Genomic DNA, 19,078 nt, shown 5'->3' with positions numbered 1-19,078 from the left:
TTTCGTCATATTGAGTTCAGAGCCCGAAGCAGTACCAAATCTCTCAAAAAGTTGGAACAGAGCCTTGAACGACTTATTATCAGTAACCAGAGCTGTGGAGTCATCTGCATATTGGAGAAGTTTGCATTCAGTTTTTGATCCAGGTAGTTTCACACCTTTGATTTCGGTTGAACTCTGCACAGCTGCTGCAAGCGGCTCCATGAAAATGATGTACAGCAAAGGTGAGAGTGGGCAGCCCTGACGGACACCCCTAGATAAAGAAAAGGCAGGGGACACATGCCCATTGACGGTGACCGAACTCATGATATCATTGTAGATCGTCTTGATGTAAGAACAGAAGAGTGAGCCGCAATTCAGCTGCATGAGGGTTTTATATAGGAATTTCCACTCAACCCTATCAAAGGCTTTTTTCTGATCCAAAGAAACGATAGCACTGCCAAAGCCTCTGCTATTAGCAAAAGTGGTGAAATCTCTCAGGATGCGCACGTTTTGGTGAATTGACCGCCCAGCAACACCACAGGTTTGGAAAGGCCCGATAACAGATGGAAGAACAGAATATAAACGGGTGGCGAGAGCTTTCGTGACGATTTTGTAGTCAACGTTAAGAAGGGATATAGGTCTTTTATCCCCAGGGCGCACTGCTTCGTGATGATTACCTTCTTGGGGTGAAGGCTTATTCACCAGGGTGATTAGACCCTGACGCTGGGAGGTGGATAGTTGACCTTGTGTCATGGCGATATTAATAACTTGGGTGAAATCTTCTCCTAGATCTTCCCAGAAGAGCATATAAAATTCTTTGGGAAGACCATCCAAGCCCGGGGTCTTATTATCTTTCATGTTCTTCAGAGCATCATGTAACTCTTTCTGTATAATTGGTTTGTCAAGTTGTTGTTTTTGCATGTCAGAGAAAGACCTGGTGAGCTTGCCCAGGAAGAAATCTTGCTCCTTGCAGTCTAAGTTTGGTTGTGATGTATATAATTTACTATAAAATTGGGCAAAGACAGATGGGACTTCATCCGGATCTGACACCACTTTGCCTTCAGCATTGATAACACTGGAGACCAGCTTGCTCTTGCCACGTCTGCGTTCTGTAGTTAAAAAGACGCTTGACCATCTTTCCTGCTCTTGAATAAGTTGTGCTCGCGAGCGGATTTTCGCCCCTTCCAGTTTCCTAAGCTGTAAGTCATGAATTTTCTTTTTGGTAATGTGGTAGGATCCCAGGGTAGCCCGAGTACGGTCTCCCGAGTTAAGCTTATGTGTCAGTTCTTTAAAATGATGAAGAAGTTTGTTCAGCTTTGCTCTATTGTCTTGCGATATGCGTTTTGAGTGCGTGGTGATTAGTGATTTGGCCCGAGCCTTGACTGTGTCCCACCAGTCCAAAATAGAGTCAAAGGCAGGTTTAAGGGTCTTCCATTGTTGGATGTGTTTTCTTATGCTACTCCTGACTACAGGGTCTTGGAGGGTTGAGATATTACACTTCCATACACCTCGACCTCTTGCGATGGATGTTGGCATCTTGAGTACACAGGTGATGAATTCATGGTCAGAGAATGGACAAGGAATGATTTTAGATTCAGTGGTCATGTTTTTGGGGGTCAGAAACTTGTCAATTCTAGATGCAGAAGCGTTGTTGGCACTCCTCCAGGTGAATTCCTTCGTTGAGGGATGGGAAATGCGCCAGTGATCAGTGATATTATAGTCAGAGCAGATGGAATTAAGGACATCAGAGCCGGCCCGGACTTCTGGGCTATCAAGTCCACCAAGTTTGTCAAGCAGTGGATCACTGACACAATTGAAATCACCACATAGGATTGTCTCTTTGTTTGGGGGCAAATATTGAGCAAGAGAACCGAAGAAGCTAATGCGAGCCTGAGGATTATTGGGGGCATAGACAGAACACAAATGAAAGGAAGTGGTGCCATGCGTGATGGAGACAGAAACAACTCTGCCTTCAGAATCCGTATGAACTTCATTGTACTTCGCTTGGAAGGCTGGAGAGAAAAGGATGGCCACGCCTCTTGAGTGTTTAGACCCAAGGCTATACAGGATGCGTCCACCCCATTCCATCTCCCATTGCTCCGCATCATCACAAGAGCTCATATACGTTTCCTGGATGCAGATAAGGTCGAATTTGGCGCTATGGCAGTGGTTAAAGAAGGCGAGTCTGGAGGCTTGGTTGCGTAGTCCCTGGATGTTTATAGAGGCGATGGTAGTCATGATATTACTGGTTAAGGGTGAGACACTGCTGTAAACTTTCTATCGTCTGCTGCGATAAGAAGTGTGTATGTGTTGTGTGTACATGTTTTGTCCAAGCCAATGTTGTGCCGGAGGAAAATTTGCAGGCTGACACCGGACAAAATAATTTCACTCCCCTCTCTCCATGTTCCTTCTTACAGTGGGAACGCAGGCTGGCAAAGGATTCAGCAATGAATTCGCAACCAATGCTGGCGAACTGGTTGCAAGTAAACTTAGCATTTTTAGTAACAATTTCATGAAGTTTGGTCACTTCCGGTGGTTTCATTTTTTTTGCACTTTCATCTGTTTGACCATCATCTGAGAAGTGTCTTTTTCTATCTTCTGTTGGAGGTTTCGTGTTTTCTGGACCAGGGTGGGCTGTAGCTGGCTGCGGCAGTGTGACTATGGCAGTCTCATATGATGATTGAGAGCTTTCACCACTACTGTGGGCTGGTGTTGGTTGATCCATTTCATTGGTCATATTCTCCGTGTTGGCTGGGATCTTGGGTGTCTGTTTTTGGGTAACAGATGGTTCGTTTGATTTGGTAACTGGTAACCTAGAAGAGGCCGTGGGAGCATGAACAGGAGACTCAGACGGAGGGTTGGTGGTTGTGTTGGCGGTTGTGTTTTCTCCGGTGGTATTTTCTATGACCATATCTTCAATGGTGGGTAAACAGTCCTGGCATGCGACTTCTACATATGGGGATTCGGATTTTTTGGAGCACTTGGTACATGATTCTATAGTTGCTTCTTTTGGAGGGACCAGATCTGAGCAGTACATGCACTTGATGTCCAAGGCTGCAACAAAGTTTCCACATTTGCAGCTAGAGGACATTGGTGGCGCATTTGCCCATGAGGGACTTTTAGAGACTTGGTTAGCAAAGGAGATTTTGCAATTCCGAGCGATGTGACCGGGTTTGTGGCAGATAGTGCACACAATGGTTTTGTCACAGTCATTTGTCGAATGGCCATGCTCAAGGCATCTGTTGCAAATGGTGGTTTTGCAGTCTTTGGATAAGTGACCTGATTGCTGGCATCTGTTGCATGTTCTCACTTGTCCCATGTATGAAACCCAAACATTACGTCCGGAGATACGTAACGCAGATGGAATGTTAGATCTCAATTTCATTTTATATTGGCGGTTACCATTGAACACTTTTGGAGCGAAGTGGTAGGTACAGAAGCGGGAGGCCAAGACCTCGCCATATTGGCTAAGAGTGTACCGAATTTCGTTGTCGTTGGTCTCAGATGGGATATGGAAAAGGGTGACGATCGTGTACTCAGTAAAATTTTTGCAATCTTCTACGCCATGCATCTTTTCAAATTTCCGTTCATTTTCTCTTCTTTTGCTGAATGAAGTGAATGTTATATCATACTTGTTACCAGGCAGAGGCTGGACACACGTCAAGTCGTCAATATTAATACCTAACTCTTTAATTCTTTTGAACAGGTCAACTGGTTTGACAGGTTCAGTCAACGTGACCGAGATAGAGGAATCTCGCCTCATTCTCGTCAGAGCAGTGATCAACAATCGGGGGAGGATTTGGGAAACGGCGCAAAGGCCAGTCCTCCAGATAGGTGACACCAACCACACAGGATACACAGGACGCCAAGTAGAAAACTAGCGACAAGCAGACAAAAAATGGGTAAGACTCACCAAGCAGAGCAGAACGAGACAGGAGCTGGTTTCTTCAGGAGCGCTTCGCAGTGTCTTCTCTTCACGGCAGCTTCCGGACTTTCCCCGGGGGCCAAAGATGGCACACACCCGGGGAGACAACAACAAATACAGTAACCAGAAACAATCAAGCAATTACTCACCAAAGAGAAGCAGCAAGGATAAGGGTTGATCAGCAGTCAAGTCACCAGTAGCAGGAAGCTGGACAATGGTTATACCAACAGCAGAAAGCAGGCCTAGAGATCACGGTTAACCCCTACGCCAGGTAAGTATGCCATTGACTGTCAACAACGGAGTACCCCATGGAATGAAACAAAACAGACACGACGGTGAGTGCCAAGAGCATCTGGAAAAAAATCGTATTCTAACTAGTAGTTGCACACAATAGACTGGTAATGTCATGACTTAAATATTAACCACATGATTTTAATGGTCGCTCATGGACATTTGACTCCACGAAATGCGTTGTATATACTGAAAATTCGCGACAAACTTGGCCACAAAGGATTCTGGGTAGAGAGAGAGAGATTATGCACGCACACCAAGCGGCACTAATCCCATGCCAGCGATCATCCTATCAGCGTCCGTAGCCCCCCAAATCATATGGTTGCTGTCAACCAATGGGTTTTCTTTTATGCGAAACGCGGCGTGTGAGGGCGTCAGTACTCGACAAGTACAGGTGACCTGTGGATCTGGCCAACTCTCGATTATTTCATTGCTTAGTACATCGAAAACCTGTCCATTTTTAATAAATAATAATAACTTGATCAATGGTCGACATTTCCCTGAAAATCTAGTTAGGAAACCCACATTGTTCTCACATGAGGCGGATCTGCGCGATTTCTCACTAGAGATGACCAATGTAAGAAATTAGATCTGATTTTTTAGTTTCATTATCAGGGGATAGCGCGAACGCAGTCCCCCACTAACATAAATTATGCGCCCGAGTCGCCCACATTTGGGGCGATCGCAGGTGTCAGCCCAGCCGAAGTGCAATGGGAGGGCCTCTCCCTGAGGGAACCGCCTCCATGATCACGGTTAACCCCTACGCCAGGTAAGTATGCCATTGACTGTCAACAACGGAGTACCCCATGGAATGAAACAAAACAGACACGACGGTGAGTGCCAAGAGCATCTGGAAAAAAAATCGTATTCTAACTAGTAGTTGCACACAATAGACTGGTAATGTCATGACTTAAATATTAACCACATGATTTTAATGGTCGCTCATGGACATTTGACTCCACGAAATGCGTTGTATATACTGAAAATTCGCGACAAACTTGGCCACAAAGGATTCTGGGTAGAGAGAGAGAGAGATTATGCACGCACACCAAGCGGCACTAATCCCATGCCAGCGATCATCCTATCAGCGTCCGTAGCCCCCCAAATCATATGGTTGCTGTCAACCAATGGGTTTTCTTTTATGCGAAACGCGGCGTGTGTGGGCGTCAGTACTCGACAAGTACAGGTGACCTGTGGATCTGGCCAACTCTCGATTATTTCATTGCTTAGTACATCGAAAACCTGTCCATTTTTAATAAATAATAATAACTTGATCAATGGTCGACATTTCCCTGAAAATCTAGTTAGGAAACCCACATTGTTCTCACATGAGGCGGATCTGCGCGATTTCTCACTAGAGATGACCAATGTAAGAAATTAGATCTGATTTTTTAGTTTCATTATCAGGGGATAGCGCGAACGCAGTCCCCCACTAACATAAATTATGCGCCCGAGTCGCCCACATTTGGGGCGATCGCAGGTGTCAGCCCAGCCGAAGTGCAATGGGAGGGCCTCTCCCTGAGGGAACCGCCTATTTTTGTTTTAGGGTGGCAAAAAAAAACCCTACTCTAAGACAAAGAATACCAACAACAACAAAAACAAAGGAAAATCTACTCTAACCTACAACTGTGCACCCTAGGCAGGCCAGCCACGCTGGGTCTAGGCACACGAGGTTACGATCCTCCCTGCCTGATCTTTTGAAACAGTTGTTAAACCAAAAGCACGACAAATAAATAAATAAAAGGCTAACAGACAACAGGAAAGATGAAACAAAAGACAGAAAAACAGAACCCTAAAGTTTAGATTTCACTTTGGAGTTGGTCTTTTCGATGAGGAATTGCCATTTTTCCGAGACGGTATCGGTGTCCTCATTATTGATGTCGGCTTCGATTCTGGAACTAATATACCTCTTGGTGTTTATGAGGACTTCTGCATATGTGACATGCTGTTTTTCAAAGTTGGCGTAGCATCTGGATTTCCAGATTTCATGTTTAATAACATTAACCATGTACAATATGACGGCCTGAATGTGAGCTTGGAGTGGCGAGGCGAGAATCCCATAGTACACAAGATTTTTGCTGCAGATAATGGTGATTCCGGTGTTATGACGGATATAGTGTTCGAGCCAGGACCAGAGCAAGGATGGTGTGTCACATTCTAAGAACAGGTGGTCGAGAGTCTCTACTTGTGAGCAGTCAACTCTTGGGCAGGAGCGAGAAGTTATGCATCCCCAATGATATAGGGTGCTCTTTGTCTTCAGAGCCTTGTGAACGATTTTCCAGGCCAGCTCCTTCAACAGGTTATCCAGAAGAGGACTGTGGCACGATGCGAAAATTTTACTCCAGTTCATGTGGGGAGCTTTCAAGATGACGTGTGGGGTATGCGATAGTTTCTCAAGGAGAGTGGAATACACAGATTTTGTAGATATGATCGTCCAGTTGGATGTGCAGAGTGTCGCATGGTTTTGTTGACAAGACTTTCTGAGGTGAGCATGCCATTGTGGTGGGTCAGAAAAGTGCGGATACAGGTTAGACCAAGGCAGAGCCAGAATTGCTAGAAGGTTTTTATTCGCCCAGGACAGAGGGAAGAAGCGATCTGGGAGATCCGACACCATAGAACTACAGGAACTTTGAATAAAAATGGCATCAGCCTTCATTTGGATGTTAACCAGGCCCAATCCCCCTTCTTGTAGAGGCAGATAGAAAGTTTCCCGCTTTATAAATTCTTTCTTCCCAGACCACATGAAGTTGAAAACCAGAGGAGTGAGCGTCTGAATGACAGAGTTGGGAATATTGTAGATGTGTGCAATGTACCAAAGTGGTGCGGTAACGAGGTTGTTTATGACGATGACTTTTCCGACCATTGAGAGACGTCTCTTCTCCCATTGAGTAAGAGTGGTTTTAAACTTCTTGACGCAACTGTCCCAATTGACGGCACTCATATCGATGCTCCCAAACCAGAAGCCATTGATTTTGATTCTGACCCCCGTCCAGTCAATGTTATAAGGCTTGTCTGAACGGTTTCTCCAGCTTCCTAGGAAGAGACCTTTGCATTTCGTCATATTGAGTTCAGAGCCCGAAGCAGTACCAAATCTCTCAAAAAGTTGGAACAGAGCCTTGAACGACTTATTATCAGTAACCAGAGCTGTGGAGTCATCTGCATATTGGAGAAGTTTGCATTCAGTTTTTGATCCAGGTAGTTTCACACCTTTGATTTCGGTTGAACTCTGCACAGCTGCTGCAAGCGGCTCCATGAAAATGATGTACAGCAAAGGTGAGAGTGGGCAGCCCTGACGGACACCCCTAGATAAAGAAAAGGCAGGGGACACATGCCCATTGACGGTGACCGAACTCATGATATCATTGTAGATCGTCTTGATGTAAGAACAGAAGAGTGAGCCGCAATTCAGCTGCATGAGGGTTTTATATAGGAATTTCCACTCAACCCTATCAAAGGCTTTTTTCTGATCCAAAGAAACGATAGCACTGCCAAAGCCTCTGCTATTAGCAAAAGTGGTGAAATCTCTCAGGATGCGCACGTTTTGGTGAATTGACCGCCCAGCAACACCACAGGTTTGGAAAGGCCCGATAACAGATGGAAGAACAGAATATAAACGGGTGGCGAGAGCTTTCGTGACGATTTTGTAGTCAACGTTAAGAAGGGATATAGGTCTTTTATCCTCAGGGCGCACTGCTTCGTGATGATTACCTTCTTGGGGTGAAGGCTTATTCACCAGGGTGATTAGACCCTGACGCTGGGAGGTGGATAGTTGACCTTGTGTCATGGCGATATTAATAACTTGGGTGAAATCTTCTCCTAGATCTTCCCAGAAGAGCATATAAAATTCTTTGGGAAGACCATCCAAGCCCGGGGTCTTATTATCTTTCATGTTCTTCAGAGCATCATGTAACTCTTTCTGTATAATTGGTTTGTCAAGTTGTTGTTTTTGCATGTCAGAGAAAAACCTGGTGAGCTTGCCCAGGAAGAAATCTTGCTCCTTGCAGTCTAAGTTTGGTTGTGATGTATATAATTTACTATAAAATTGGGCAAAGACAGATGGGACTTCATCCGGATCTGACACCACTTTGCCTTCAGCATTGATAACACTGGAGACCAGCTTGCTCTTGCCACGTCTGCGTTCTGTAGTTAAAAAGACGCTTGACCATCTTTCCTGCTCTTGAATAAGTTGTGCTCGCGAGCGGATTTTCGCCCCTTCCAGTTTCCTAAGCTGTAAGTCATGAATTTTCTTTTTGGTAATGTGGTAGGATCCCAGGGTAGCCCGAGTACGGTCTCCCGAGTTAAGCTTATGTGTCAGTTCTTTAAAATGATGAAGAAGTTTGTTCAGCTTTGCTCTATTGTCTTGCGATATGCGTTTTGAGTGCGTGGTGATTAGTGATTTGGCCCGAGCCTTGACTGTGTCCCACCAGTCCAAAATAGAGTCAAAGGCAGGTTTAAGGGTCTTCCATTGTTGGATGTGTTTTCTTATGCTACTCCTGACTACAGGGTCTTGGAGGGTTGAGATATTACACTTCCATACACCTCGACCTCTTGCGATGGATGTTGGCATCTTGAGTACACAGGTGATGAATTCATGGTCAGAGAATGGACAAGGAATGATTTTAGATTCAGTGGTCATGTTTTTGGGGGTCAGAAACTTGTCAATTCTAGATGCAGAAGCGTTGTTGGCACTCCTCCAGGTGAATTCCTTCGTTGAGGGATGGGAAATGCGCCAGTGATCAGTGATATTATAGTCAGAGCAGATGGAATTAAGGACATCAGAGCCGGCCCGGACTTCTGGGCTATCAAGTCCACCAAGTTTGTCAAGCAGTGGATCACTGACACAATTGAAATCACCACATAGGATTGTCTCTTTGTTTGGGGGCAAATATTGAGCAAGAGAACCGAAGAAGCTAATGCGAGCCTGAGGATTATTGGGGGCATAGACAGAACACAAACGAAAGGAAGTGGTGCCATGCGTGATGGAGACAGAAACAACTCTGCCTTCAGAATCCGTATGAACTTCATTGTACTTCGCTTGGAAGGCTGGAGAGAAAAGGATGGCCACGCCTCTTGAGTGTTTAGACCCAAGGCTATACAGGATGCGTCCACCCCATTCCATCTCCCATTGCTCCGCATCATCACAAGAGCTCATATACGTTTCCTGGATGCAGATAAGGTCGAATTTGGCGCTATGGCAGTGGTTAAAGAAGGCGAGTCTGGAGGCTTGGTTGCGTAGTCCCTGGATGTTTATAGAGGCGATGGTAGTCATGATATTACTGGTTAAGGGTGAGACACTGCTGTAAACTTTCTATCGTCTGCTGCGATAAGAAGTGTGTATGTGTTGTGTGTACATGTTTTGTCCAAGCCAATGTTGTGCCGGAGGAAAATTTGCAGGCTGACACCGGACAAAATAATTTCACTCCCCTCTCTCCATGTTCCTTCTTACAGTGGGAACGCAGGCTGGCAAAGGATTCAGCAATGAATTCGCAACCAATGCTGGCGAACTGGTTGCAAGTAAACTTAGCATTTTTAGTAACAATTTCATGAAGTTTGGTCACTTCCGGTGGTTTCATTTTTTTTGCACTTTCATCTGTTTGACCATCATCTGAGAAGTGTCTTTTTCTATCTTCTGTTGGAGGTTTCGTGTTTTCTGGACCAGGGTGGGCTGTAGCTGGCTGCGGCAGTGTGACTATGGCAGTCTCATATGATGATTGAGAGCTTTCACCACTACTGTGGGCTGGTGTTGGTTGATCCATTTCATTGGTCATATTCTCCGTGTTGGCTGGGATCTTGGGTGTCTGTTTTTGGGTAACAGATGGTTCGTTTGATTTGGTAACTGGTAACCTAGAAGAGGCCGTGGGAGCATGAACAGGAGACTCAGACGGAGGGTTGGTGGTTGTGTTGGCGGTTGTGTTTTCTCCGGTGGTATTTTCTATGACCATATCTTCAATGGTGGGTAAACAGTCCTGGCATGCGACTTCTACATATGGGGATTCGGATTTTTTGGAGCACTTGGTACATGATTCTATAGTTGCTTCTTTTGGAGGGACCAGATCTGAGCAGTACATGCACTTGATGTCCAAGGCTGCAACGAAGTTTCCACATTTGCAGCTAGAGGACATTGGTGGCGCATTTGCCCATGAGGGACTTTTAGAGACTTGGTTAGCAAAGGAGATTTTGCAATTCCGAGCGATGTGACCGGGTTTGTGGCAGATAGTGCACACAATGGTTTTGTCACAGTCATTTGTCGAATGGCCATGCTCAAGGCATCTGTTGCAAATGGTGGTTTTGCAGTCTTTGGATAAGTGACCTGATTGCTGGCATCTGTTGCATGTTCTCACTTGTCCCATGTATGAAACCCAAACATTACGTCCGGAGATACGTAACGCAGATGGAATGTTAGATCTCAATTTCATTTTATATTGGCGGTTACCATTGAACACTTTTGGAGCGAAGTGGTAGGTACAGAAGCGGGAGGCCAAGACCTCGCCATATTGGCTAAGAGTGTACCGAATTTCGTTGTCGTTGGTCTCAGATGGGATATGGAAAAGGGTGACGATCGTGTACTCAGTAAAATTTTTGCAATCTTCTACGCCATGCATCTTTTCAAATTTCCGTTCATTTTCTCTTCTTTTGCTGAATGAAGTGAATGTTATATCATACTTGTTACCAGGCAGAGGCTGGACACACGTCAAGTCGTCAATATTAATACCTAACTCTTTAATTCTTTTGAACAGGTCAACTGGTTTGACAGGTTCAGTCAACGTGACCGAGATAGAGGAATCTCGCCTCATTCTCGTCAGAGCAGTGATCAACAATCGGGGGAGGATTTGGGAAACGGCGCAAAGGCCAGTCCTCCAGATAGGTGACACCAACCACACAGGATACACAGGACGCCAAGTAGAAAACTAGCGACAAGCAGACAAAAAATGGGTAAGACTCACCAAGCAGAGCAGAACGAGACAGGAGCTGGTTTCTTCAGGAGCGCTTCGCAGTGTCTTCTCTTCACGGCAGCTTCCGGACTTTCCCCGGGGGCCAAAGATGGCACACACCCGGGGAGACAACAACAAATACAGTAACCAGAAACAATCAAGCAATTACTCACCAAAGAGAAGCAGCAAGGATAAGGGTTGATCAGCAGTCAAGTCACCAGTAGCAGGAAGCTGGACAATGGTTATACCAACAGCAGAAAGCAGGCCTAGAGATCACGGTTAACCCCTACGCCAGGTAAGTATGCCATTGACTGTCAACAACGGAGTACCCCATGGAATGAAACAAAACAGACACGACGGTGAGTGCCAAGAGCATCTGGAAAAAATCGTATTCTAACTAGTAGTTGCACACAATAGACTGGTAATGTCATGACTTAAATATTAACCACATGATTTTAATGGTCGCTCATGGACATTTGACTCCACGAAATGCGTTGTATATACTGAAAATTCGCGACAAACTTGGCCACAAAGGATTCTGGGTAGAGAGAGAGAGAGATTATGCACGCACACCAAGCGGCACTAATCCCATGCCAGCGATCATCCTATCAGCGTCCGTAGCCCCCCAAATCATATGGTTGCTGTCAACCAATGGGTTTTCTTTTATGCGAAACGCGGCGTGTGAGGGCGTCAGTACTCGACAAGTACAGGTGACCTGTGGATCTGGCCAACTCTCGATTATTTCATTGCTTAGTACATCGAAAACCTGTCCATTTTTAATAAATAATAATAACTTGATCAATGGTCGACATTTCCCTGAAAATCTAGTTAGGAAACCCACATTGTTCTCACATGAGACGGATCTGCGCGATTTCTCACTAGAGATGACCAATGTAAGAAATTAGATCTGATTTTTTAGTTTCATTATCAGGGGATAGCGCGAACGCAGTCCCACACTAACATAAATTATGCGCCCGAGTCGCCCACATTTGGGGCGATCGCAGGTGTCAGCCCAGCCGAAGTGCAATGGGAGGGCCTCTCCCTGAGGGAACCGCCTCCATGATCACGGTTAACCCCTACGCCAGGTAAGTATGCCATTGACTGTCAACAACGGAGTACCCCATGGAATGAAACAAAACAGACACGACGGTGAGTGCCAAGAGCATCTGGAAAAAATCGTATTCTAACTAGTAGTTGCACACAATAGACTGGTAATGTCATGACTTAAATATTAACCACATGATTTTAATGGTCGCTCATGGACATTTGACTCCACGAAATGCGTTGTATATACTGAAAATTCGCGACAAACTTGGCCACAAAGGATTCTGGGTAGAGAGAGAGAGAGAGATTATGCACGCACACCAAGCGGCACTAATCCCATGCCAGCGATCATCCTATCAGCGTCCGTAGCCCCCAAATCATATGGTTGCTGTCAACCAATGGGTTTTCTTTTATGCGAAACGCGGCGTGTGAGGGCGTCAGTACTCGACAAGTACAGGTGACCTGTGGATCAGGCTAACTCTCGATTATTTCATTGCTTAGTACATCGAAAACCTGTCCATATTTAATAAATAATAATAACTTGATCAATGGTCGACATTTCCCTGAAAATCTAGTTAGGAAACCCACATTGTTCTCACATGAGGCGGATCTGCGCGATTTCTCACTAGAGATGACCAATGTAAGAAATTAGATCTGATTTTTTAGTTTCATTATCAGGGGATAGCGCGAACGCAGTCCCCCACTAACATAAATTATGCGCCCGAGTCGCCCACATTTGGGGCGATCGCAGGTGTCAGCCCAGCCGAAGTGCAATGGGAGGGCCTCTCCCTGAGGGAACCGCCTCCATGATCACGGTTAACCCCTACGCCAGGTAAGTATGCCATTGACTGTCAACAACGGAGTACCCCATGGAATGAAACAAAACAGACACGACGGTGAGTGCCAAGAGCATCTGGAAAAAAAATCGTATTCTAACTAGTAGTTGCACACAATAGACTGGTAATGTCATGACTTAAATATTAACCACATGATTTTAATGGTCGCTCATGGACATTTGACTCCACGAAATGCGTTGTATATACTGAAAATTCGCGACAAACTTGGCCACAAAGGATTCTGGGTAGAGAGAGAGAGAGATTATGCACGCACACCAAGCGGCACTAATCCCATGCCAGCGATCATCCTATCAGCGTCCGTAGCCCCCCAAATCATATGGTTGCTGTCAACCAATGGGTTTTCTTTTATGCGAAACGCGGCGTGTGAGGGCGTCAGTACTCGACAAGTACAGGTGACCTGTGGATCTGGCCAACTCTCGATTATTTCATTGCTTAGTACATCGAAAACCTGTCCATTTTTAATAAATAATAATAACTTGATCAATGGTCGACATTTCCCTGAAAATCTAGTTAGGAAACCCACACTGTTCTCACATGAGGCGGATCTGCGCGATTTCTCACTAGAGATGACCAATGTAAGAAATTAGATCTGATTTTTTAGTTTCATTATCAGGGGATAGCGCGAACGCAGTCCCCCACTAACATAAATTATGCGCCCGAGTCGCCCACATTTGGGGCGATCGCAGGTGTCAACCCAGCTTAAGTGCAATGGGAGGGCCTCTCCCTGAGGGAACCGCCTCCATGATCACGGTTAACCCCTACGCCAGGTAAGTATGCCATTGACTGTCAACAACGGAGTACCCCATGGAATGAAACAAAACAGACACGACGGTGAGTGCCAAGAGCATCTGGAAAAAAATCGTATTCTAACTAGTAGTTGCACACAATAGACTGGTAATGTCATGACTTAAATATTAACCACATGATTTTAATGGTCGCTCATGGACATTTGACTCCACGAAATGCGTTGTATATACTGAAAATTCGCGACAAACTTGGCCACAAAGGATTCTGGGTAGAGAGAGAGAGAGATTATGCACGCACACCAAGCGGCACTAATCCCATGCCAGCGATCATCCTATCAGCGTCCGTAGCCCCCCAAATCATATGGTTGCTGTCAACCAATGGGTTTTCTTTTATGCGAAACGCGGCGTGTGAGGGCGTCAGTACTCGACAAGTACAGGTGACCTGTGGATCTGGCCAACTCTCGATTATTTCATTGCTTAGTACATCGAAAACCTGTCCATTTTTAATAAATAATAATAACTTGATCAATGGTCGACATTTCCCTGAAAATCTAGTTAGGAAACCCACATTGTTCTCACATGAGGCGGATCTGCGCGATTTCTCACTAGAGATGACCAATGTAAGAAATTAGATCTGATTTTTTAGTTTCATTATCAGGGGATAGCGCGAACGCAGTCCCCCACTAACATAAATTATGCGCCCGAGTCGCCCACATTTGGGGCGATCGCAGGTGTCAGCCCAGCCGAAGTGCAATGGGAGGGCCTCTCCCTGAGGGAACCGCCTCCATGATCACGGTTAACCCCTACGCCAGGTAAGTATGCCATTGACTGTCAACAACGGAGTACCCCATGGAATGAAACAAAACAGACACGACGGTGAGTGCCAAGAGCATCTGGAAAAAATCGTATTCTAACTAGTAGTTGCACACAATAGACTGGTAATGTCATGACTTAAATATTAACCACATGATTTTAATGGTCGCTCATGGACATTTGACTCCACGAAATGCGTTGTATATACTGAAAATTCGCGACAAACTTGGCCACAAAGGATTCTGGGTAGAGAGAGAGAGATTATGCACGCACACCAAGCGGCACTAATCCCATGCCAGCGATCATCCTATCAGCGTCCGTAGCCCCCCAAATCATATGGTTGCTGTCAACCAATGGGTTTTCTTTTATGCGAAACGCGGCGTGTGAGGGCGTCAGTACTCGACAAGTACAGGTGACCTGTGGATCTGGCCAACTCTCGATTATTTCATTGCTTAGTACATCGAAAACCTGTCCATTTTTAATAAATAATAATAACTTGATCAATGGTCGACATTTCCCTGAAAATCTAGTTAGGAAACCCACATTGTTCTCACATGAGGCGGATCTGCGCGATTTCTCACTAGAGATGACCAATGTAAGAAATTAGATCTGATTTTTTAGTTTCATTATCGGGGGATAGCGCGAACGCAGTCCCCCACTAACATAAATTATGCGCCCGAGTCGCCCACATTTGGGGCGATCGCAGGTGTCAGCCCAGCCGAAGTGCAATGGGAGGGCCTCTCCCTGAGGGAACCGCCTCCATGATCACGGTTAACCCCTACGCCAGGTAAGTATGCCATTGACTGTCAACAACGGAGTACCCCATGGAATGAAACAAAACAGACACGACGGTGAGTGCCAAGAGCATCTGGAAAAAATCGTATTCTAACTAGTAGTTGCACACAATAGACTGGTAATGTCATGACTTAAATATTAACCACATGATTTTAATGGTCGCTCATGGACATTTGACTCCACGAAATGCGTTGTATATACTGAAAATTCGCGACAAACTTGGCCACAAAGGATTCTGGGTAGAGAGAGAGAGATTATGCACGCACACCAAGCGGCACTAATCCCATGCCAGCGATCATCCTATCAGCGTCCGTAGCCCCCCAAATCATATGGTTGCTGTCAACCAATGGGTTTTCTTTTATGCGAAACGCGGCGTGTGAGGGCGTCAGTACTCGACAAGTACAGGTGACCTGTGGATCTGGCCAACTCTCGATTATTTCATTGCTTAGTACATCGAAAACCTGTCCATTTTTAATAAATAATAATAACTTGATCAATGGTCGACATTTCCCTGAAAATCTAGTTAGGAAACCCACATTGTTCTCACATGAGGCGGATCTGCGCGATTTCTCACTAGAGATGACCAATGTAAGAAATTAGATCTGATTTTTTAGTTTCATTATCGGGGGATAGCGCGAACGCAGTCCCCCACTAACATAAATTATGCGCCCGAGTCGCCCACATTTGGGGCGATCGCAGGTGTCAGCCCAGCCGAAGTGCAATGAGAGGGCCTCTCCCTGAGGGAACCGCCTCCATCATCACGGTTAACCCCTACGCCAGGTAAGTATGCCATTGACTGTCAACAACGGAGTACCCCATGGAATGAAACAAAACAGACACGACGGTGAGTGCCAAGAGCATCTGGAAAAAAATCGTATTCTAACTAGTAGTTGCACACAATAGACTGGTAATGTCATGACTTAAATTTTAACCACATGATTTTAATGGTCGCTCATGGACATTTGACTCCACGAAATGCGTTGTATATACTGAAAATTCGCGACAAACTTGGCCACAAAGGATTCTGGGTAGAGAGAGAGAGAGATTATGCACGCACACCAAGCGGCACTAATCCCATGCCAGCGATCATCCTATCAGCGTCCGTAGCCCCCCAAATCATATGGTTGCTGTCAACCAATGGGTTTTCTTTTATGCGAAACGCGGCGTGTGAGGGCGTCAGTACTCGACAAGTACAGGTGACCTGTGGATCTGGCCAACTCTCGATTATTTCATTGCTTAGTACATCGAAAACCTGTCCATTTTTAATAAATAATAATAACTTGATCAATGGTCGACATTTCCCTGAAAATCTAGTTAGGAAACCCACATTGTTCTCACATGAGGCGGATCTGCGCGATTTCTCACTAGAGATGACCAATGTAAGAAATTAGATCTGATTTTTTAGTTTCATTATCAGGGGATAGCGCGAACGCAGTCCCCCACTAACATAAATTATGCGCCCGAGTCGCCCACATTTGGGGCGATCGCAGGTGTCAGCCCAGCCGAAGTGCAATGGGAGGGCCTCTCCCTGAGGGAACCGCCTCCATGATCACGGTTAACCCCTACGCCAGGTAAGTATGCCATTGACTGTCAACAACGGAGTACCCCATGGAATGAAACAAAACAGACACGACGGTGAGTGCCAAGAGCATCTGGAAAAAAAATCGTATTCTAACTAGTAGTTGCACACAATAGACTGGTAATGTCATGACTTAAATATTAACCACATGATTTTAATGGTCGCTCATGGACATTTGACTCCACGAAATGCGTTGTATATACTGAAAATTCGCGACAAACTTGGCCACAAAGGATTCTGGGTAGAGAGAGAGAGAGATTATGCACGCACACCAAGCGGCACTAATCCCATGCCAGCGATCATCCTATCAGCGTCCGTAGCCCCCCAAATCATATGGTTGCTGTCAACCAATGGGTTTTCTTTTATGCGAAACGCGGCGTGTGAGGGCGTCAGTACTCGACAAGTACAGGTGACCTGTGGATCTGGCCAACTCTCGATTATTTCATTGCTTAGTACATCGAAAACCTGTCCATTTTTAATAAATAATAATAACTTGATCAATGGTCGACATTTCCCTGAAAATCTAGTTAGGAAACCCACATTGTTCTCACATGAGGCGGATCTGCGCGATTTCTCACTAGAGATGACCAATGTAAGAAATTAGATCTGATTTTTTAGTTTCATTATCAGGGGATAGCGCGAACGCAGTCCCCCACTAACATAAATTATGCGCCCGAGTCGCCCACATTTGGGGCGATCGCAGGTGTCAGCCCAGCCGAAGTGCAATGGGAGGGCCTCTCCCTGAGGGAACCGCCTCCATGATCACGGTTAACCCCTACGCCAGGTAAGTATGCCATTGACTGTCAACAACGGAGTACCCCATGGAATGAAACAAAACAGACACGACGGTGAGTGCCAAGAGCATCTGGAAAAAAAATCGTATTCTAACTAGTAGTTGCACACAATAGACTGGTAATGTCATGACTTAAATATTAACCACATGATTTTAATGGTCGCTCATGGACATTTGACTCCACGAAATGCGTTGTATATACTGAAAATTCGCGACAAACTTGGCCACAAAGGATTCTGGGTAGAGAGAGAGAGAGATTATGCACGCACACCAAGCGGCACTAATCCCATGCCAGCGATCATCCTATCAGCGTCCGTAGCCCCCCAAATCATATGGTTGCTGTCAACCAATGGGTTTTCTTTTATGCGAAACGCGGCGTGTGAGGGCGTCAGTACTCGACAAGTACAGGTGACCTGTGGATCTGGCCAACTCTCGATTATTTCATTGCTTAGTACATCGAAAACCTGTCCATTTTTAATAAATAATAATAACTTGATCAATGGTCGACATTTCCCTGAAAATCTAGTTAGGAAACCCACATTGTTCTCACATGAGGCGGATCTGCGCGATTTCTCACTAGAGATGACCAATGTAAGAAATTAGATCTGATTTTTTAGTTTCATTATCAGGGGATAGCGCGAACGCAGTCCCCCACTAACATAAATTATGCGCCCGAGTCGCCCACATTTGGGGCGATCGCAGGTGTCAGCCCAGCCGAAGTGCAATGGGAGGGCCTCTCCCTGAGGGAACCGCCTCCATGATCACGGTTAACCCCTACGCCAGGTAAGTATGCCATTGACTGTCAACAACGGAGTACCCCATGGAATGAAACAAAACAGACACGACGGTGAGTGCCAAGAGCATCTGGAAAAAAAATCGTATTCTAACTAGTAGTTGCACACAATAGACTGGTAATGTCATGACTTAAATATTAACCACATGATTTTAATGGTCGCTCATGGACATTTGACTCCACGAAATGCGTTGTATATACTGAAAATTCGCGACAAACTTGGCCACAAAGGATTCTGGGTAGAGAGAGAGAGAGATTATGCACGCACACCAAGCGGCACTAATCCCATGCCAGCGATCATCCTATCAGCGTCCGTAGCCCCCCAAATCATATGGTTGCTGTCAACCAATGGGTTTTCTTTTATGCGAAACGCGGCGTGTGAGGGCGTCAGTACTCGACAAGTACAGGTGACCTGTGGATCTGGCCAACTCTCGATTATTTCATTGCTTAGTACATCGAAAACCTGTCCATTTTTAATAAATAATAATAACTTGATCAATGGTCGACATTTCCCTGAAAATCTAGTTAGGA

General features: G+C 45.5%; 10 non-coding genes and 1 pseudogene across 10 annotated transcripts; all 11 read right to left on the bottom strand.

The window, feature by feature from the left end:
* Positions 1-4,807: 4,807 nt before the first annotated feature.
* LOC146750791 (U1 spliceosomal RNA) lies at positions 4,808-4,972 on the bottom strand. The gene has a single exon (XR_014930476.1). It is a non-coding gene; the product is annotated as a U1 spliceosomal RNA (small nuclear RNA).
* Positions 4,973-5,599: 627 nt separating this feature from the next.
* Positions 5,600-5,734, bottom strand: LOC146750790 (U1 spliceosomal RNA; annotated as a pseudogene).
* Positions 5,735-12,055: 6,321 nt separating this feature from the next.
* On the bottom strand, positions 12,056-12,220 carry LOC146750789 (U1 spliceosomal RNA). The gene has a single exon (XR_014930582.1). It is a non-coding gene; the product is annotated as a U1 spliceosomal RNA (small nuclear RNA).
* A 626-nt stretch (positions 12,221-12,846) lies between these two features.
* On the bottom strand, positions 12,847-13,011 carry LOC146750788 (U1 spliceosomal RNA). The gene has a single exon (XR_014930475.1). It is a non-coding gene; the product is annotated as a U1 spliceosomal RNA (small nuclear RNA).
* Positions 13,012-13,638: 627 nt separating this feature from the next.
* Positions 13,639-13,803, bottom strand: LOC146750787 (U1 spliceosomal RNA). Its single transcript, XR_014930648.1, has one exon. It is a non-coding gene; the product is annotated as a U1 spliceosomal RNA (small nuclear RNA).
* A 626-nt stretch (positions 13,804-14,429) lies between these two features.
* On the bottom strand, positions 14,430-14,594 carry LOC144347500 (U1 spliceosomal RNA). The gene has a single exon (XR_013419645.1). It is a non-coding gene; the product is annotated as a U1 spliceosomal RNA (small nuclear RNA).
* Positions 14,595-15,217: 623 nt separating this feature from the next.
* Positions 15,218-15,382, bottom strand: LOC146750786 (U1 spliceosomal RNA). The gene has a single exon (XR_014930669.1). It is a non-coding gene; the product is annotated as a U1 spliceosomal RNA (small nuclear RNA).
* Positions 15,383-16,005: 623 nt separating this feature from the next.
* LOC146750785 (U1 spliceosomal RNA) lies at positions 16,006-16,170 on the bottom strand. Its single transcript, XR_014930634.1, has one exon. It is a non-coding gene; the product is annotated as a U1 spliceosomal RNA (small nuclear RNA).
* Positions 16,171-16,796: 626 nt separating this feature from the next.
* On the bottom strand, positions 16,797-16,961 carry LOC146750784 (U1 spliceosomal RNA). Its single transcript, XR_014930472.1, has one exon. It is a non-coding gene; the product is annotated as a U1 spliceosomal RNA (small nuclear RNA).
* Positions 16,962-17,588: 627 nt separating this feature from the next.
* On the bottom strand, positions 17,589-17,753 carry LOC144347481 (U1 spliceosomal RNA). Its single transcript, XR_013419627.1, has one exon. It is a non-coding gene; the product is annotated as a U1 spliceosomal RNA (small nuclear RNA).
* A 627-nt stretch (positions 17,754-18,380) lies between these two features.
* LOC146750783 (U1 spliceosomal RNA) lies at positions 18,381-18,545 on the bottom strand. The gene has a single exon (XR_014930470.1). It is a non-coding gene; the product is annotated as a U1 spliceosomal RNA (small nuclear RNA).
* Between the last annotated feature and the right edge of the window lie 533 nt (positions 18,546-19,078).

Source organism: Saccoglossus kowalevskii, chromosome 1 (genome assembly GCF_978046115.1).
Source record: "Saccoglossus kowalevskii chromosome 1, keSacKowa6.1, whole genome shotgun sequence".
NCBI classification, from domain to species: Eukaryota; Metazoa; Hemichordata; class Enteropneusta; family Harrimaniidae; genus Saccoglossus; species Saccoglossus kowalevskii.
This window is presented reverse-complemented; position numbering and strand designations above follow the sequence as displayed.